Below are 4820 nucleotides of genomic sequence, written 5' to 3'. Positions count from 1 at the left end.
TAACTTGATATTAGTTTTGTTTTATAAATGACAGCCCTGTGGCTGAAGGATAGTTCACCCAATCACAGGGTTCCTAGATTCGCCTCTGAAACCAGGCAGAGAGGAACTCGAATGTCAAATATAAGAATAATGATATTTTCTTTGGGAAATTTGCTACATTATCCTTTGAGTTTGCTTAGCCATAAGGAAATATCTTTCACTTGATGAATAATTCAAATCCAAGTCCCATTGCTATGGAAAGGAAGTAGCTATCTTTGCCAATTGTTTTTTATGAGGCGCTCAGCTCCACAGACATAATGTTTACTTCTCTTGAGGGAGCAACGACTCTTGACAAGAAGAAATATGATTTCAGCAAAAATCCCCGTTCTCTGTGCTTGTTAAAAGTTGCTTCAGTATTCTCTGTTGCTTCTTGCTTCAAATACATGGGAAAGATTCTTATTCTCAAGGGTAACTTGGTGGCAGATGCAACAGATGCCAACCTTGAGACGGAGACAAAGAAAAAAGCCTTGAAAAAAAAAACTATGTGACTTCTGCTTTTTCTAGAATCCGATCAAAGTTGTTTGGTCTAGTGAAAATACAAGCTGTGGGGAAAATGGCTCCCTGCAAATCTCCCAACGCTTGCTCTTCTGTTATGTGTGAGCATCTGCTTCTAGAGATCCAGCTCAACTGTAGCCATCTTGGCAGGAACTGCCATCTTTCCTGCCAGCTGACTCTGCCATACGCTCCAAACTCTATGAGACAAAGTCAAAAAGGCTGAGCCTGCTGCGCCAGCCATGATGTCAAGACTCTTTGTTTCTTATTTTACAGTGTTTTATGTATTATCGTGTATATGGTTTGTATAAGAGAGATCACACACGTGCCACGGAAGGAGCGCAGAGGCCAGAGGACATTTTTTTTGAAGTCAGGTATCTCTTTTCAGCTTTACGTGGGTTCCAGAAATTGAACTCTTGTCATCGGGCCTTTGAGGCAAGTGCTTTTACCCACTGAGTCATGTTGTTAGCCCATGGACTGTTTCTTGACTGATAATAGACACACAAATAGCCTCTGAGAAAGGACAGTCACATTCTGATAGACCGGTGTATGTCTCTGTCTCACTCTAACCTGTCCTCCTCTTTTGGAGGAGCTGCGGGCAGGCCTGATTTTTGTCCCACCCAGCTCCTGCATGGCTAGTTTAGCCCTGGAAATAACAACACACAAATTGTATTCTTTTAAACACTGCCTGGCCCATTATATCTAGCCTCTTCTTGGCTAACTCTCACATCTCGACTAACCCATTTCTAATAATCTGTGTGGCACCACGAGGCAGTAGCTTACCACGAAGGATTCTAGCCTACGTTCATCTTGGGCAGGAGCTTCATTGTGTCTGGCTCCATGGCATCTGACCTCACTTCCCTTCTTCCCAGCATTCTGTTCTGTCTACTCCACCCACCTAAGGACTGGCCTATCAAATGGGCCAAGGCAGTTTCTTTATTAACCAATGAAATCAACACAAACAGAAGACCCTCCCACATCAATAGGTCCTCATGTTTCACTGTCAATCAGAACATTTATCTCTAATAAAGTGTGCTCTGTACAATCCTGAACACATCTGTTTTCATAGATTTCATCACCTCCACCTCCAGCAGCCAGGCTCTCATCTGCTGGGATGGGCTGTTCCAAACAACTGCTATTAGCACTGGAGCCATTGGATGACCTGGTTCCCAACGCTCTTGGGTCACCTTCATTGCCTAAAGGTGTATATGACTCCATCAATTCTGAACTTTAGACTTATACCTTAACCATAGCACAGGACTTTCCATCCATACCCCCTCAGCAGGGTCCAGTCCAACCTAATCCATCCTCTCATCCTGCCCTTCAGAGTCTAACTAGAATAGAGTTGGGCATATGCAGGGCATGAGACCAGGTACCCCTGGAGAGAAATATAATACACTTACAGCAGCTATATGAAGAAAGTATTTACTTTCATCCACCTGACCTATTAGAAAAAAAATACCTTAGACCAAGTGGATTCTAAGCAATAGAAATGTATTCCTCTCATTTCTGAAGACTGGGGAAAAAACCCAGATCAAACCGTAGAGACTTGGTGTTTGAAAACCCGCTTCCACACATGGGCCCATCACTCATAATGACCTCAACAGGCTCAAGGGCAAGTGATCTCCAGTTCTTTCATTGGTACACAGATCCATTTGTGAAAGCTCCACCCTCACAACCTAACCACACCCTAAATTCTCACCTCTAATACTAACACCTTTGGGGACAGGATTTCAATGTATGAATGAGGGCGGGGTACAAGCATTCAGATTCTAGCAGTGTTAAACTTTAGGTGGGGAGATACAAAAGATGATGAAGCCAGGGGAAAGGGACCTAGTGTTCATTATATGTTCCCAGGTGTCAGTGAAAACGCTGCATCTTCCACAGTAAGCCTTTTGTGATGCTGTAGGTATTTTCATTGGGGGGGGGGTTGTATCTTGGAGGGTCACTGCTGTGGGATAATGTTCTTGTATCCTGTAAGGATGTGTCACTCATATTGGTTTAATAAAGTGCTGATTGGCCAGTAGCCAGGCAGAAAGTATAGGTGGGGTGACCAGACTAGGAGAATTCTGGGAAGAGGAAAGGCTCAGTATGCAGTCACCAGCCAGACGGAGAGGAAGCAAGATAAGAATGCCTCACTGAGTAAGGTACCAAGCCATGCAGCTAAACATAGGTAAGAATTATGGGTTAATTTAAGATGTAAGAGCTAGCTAGAAATATGTCTGAGCCACTGGCCAAACAGTGTTGTAATTAATATAGTTTCTGTGTGATTATTCAGGTCTGGGTGACTGGGAAACCAAAAGGGTCTCTGTTTACAGGTCACTTAAGAGGAAAGGATAGATTTTTAAGGAAACTCATAGATCTGTGTGGCGACTGAGTGACCACATACATGGGTAGGTAGCATGAGGCAGTGTAAGAAGGGGGCAATGAAAGATAGACTTGGGTTGGCAAGGTGGACCAATGGATAGAGGCACTGGCACACAGGCTGAAGACCTGAGACCAACCTCTGGATTCCACAAGGTGGCAGAACAGAACTGACTCCTGACACTTGACCTCTGACTTCACATCTGTGCCTGCATACTTGGATAGACAGACAGACAGACAGACAGACACACACACACACACACACACACACACACACACATTAATTTTGAAAGCCACTCTTGGGATGGAGAGATGGGTCATTTGGTAACGTGCTTGCTATGTAAGCATGGCATTTGAACCCTTGAATCCAATCCCTAGAACCCCCACAAGCGTCACAAAGGACTAGCTGCCTTGACATCCTTGTGCCCTCTAGCCTATCGGTGAATCAACTATCTTTTCGATTTTTACTGAAATGACCCAAACACACTGCAATTTCTCGGGCAGCCAACCTCTCTGTGACCCAGGGCCAATCTGTGTAACTCTGTTGAATCATGGCTGCTTGTGGCCCTGCCTCTGCTGCTCGCCAACACTGGACAGATCCTGGATTTTGCAGCATAGCCCTGGCACCAGATCATAAGTGTAGCAGACTCTCTTTTGTGCCTGATTTTGGTTTTCCTTCTGGTTATTTAAGACAAGGTCTCCCTAGGTAGCGCTGGCTGTTCTGAGAATCACTAGGTAGACCAATCTGGCCTTGAACTGCATCACCACGCCTGGCTTCTTACTGAGGGGTTGAAACCGAGAGCAGTGAGGTTGCTGTAACTGTTCAGCAGCACTGGTGTAAAGTGCTCCTTATCCATTTCTGCTCAGAGGAGTCCTCGCAGGATCTAACTCGGGCCACCAGGCAAGCATTCGCACAGCGTAAGCCATCCTGCTGGTCCAAAACTATTTTTACTGGATCCTTTGTAAACCTGAGGCACAGACAGCTGGCACTAAAGGGGAATGGCAAACGAAGGAAAGGCCTTAAAACGGCATCATCCTTAGAGTTTAGACAGAGAGGGCTGGAGAGATGGCTTGGCGGGTACGTTGTGTAATGTTCCCCCAGAGGACCTGAGCTCATTTCCAAGCACCCACATGGGGTGGCACAGCTACCTGTAACTCCAGCTCCAGGTGGTCCCACACTTCTGGCCACCTCTGGCCCCGACACACAAACACACAGACACACATGTATAATTTAAAAATAAAATAAATTCTTTATTTAAAAAAAACATTTTATGTACAAGGACCTTTTCTGCTGCCGTATGAAGATGGCAAGGAGTTTTTCAAGTTTACAAATATCTGACAACACAGAAAAGTTATCATTAAACATTCATACGCGCTTCTCATAGAACTTCAGAGACCTAGCTCCGCACCTCCATCTCTGCCCAAGGACATATCATAGACTACAGCACTTTTACAAAACGCTTTTGGGTTTTGGTGTTTTTGAAACCGTCTCCTCGCTCTGTAACCCAGGCTGAGGCAATCCTCCTTAGCTGTGGACTTAGTTATGAGATTACCATCCCAGAATTAAATCTAAGCATCTACGTTTGATTCCCTCACTCCCCCCACTCCAGGCCGAGCCAGGGATTGAACCTGGATCTTGGCTCTTACCACATTTACAACGTTTTCCCCCTTATCTGCATTCTTACCATAATTTGTCTCCGGGCGGGGGTGGGAGGGGTGGGGCTTGGCTTATGAGGCGATTTCTTTCTGGTATGTGGCACTCCAGTGGAAAGGTGGGTGCTGATTTTTATACAGGGCCACAGTGAGCCCAGAACTTTGACTTGGTGGATTTTAGTGTGGGCCTTGTAGAATTCGAAGCACAAGTATGTGTCTGGCAACACAAACCCGTTCTATAAGAACTGTCATGGAAATGCCCCTCCCCTGGC

Source organism: Microtus oregoni, unplaced genomic scaffold (genome assembly GCF_018167655.1).
Source record: "Microtus oregoni isolate MIOR12 unplaced genomic scaffold, Mior012 000031F_ref0000149, whole genome shotgun sequence".
Classification (NCBI taxonomy): Eukaryota; Metazoa; Chordata; class Mammalia; order Rodentia; family Cricetidae; genus Microtus; species Microtus oregoni.
Note: the sequence above shows the minus strand (reverse complement) of the source record.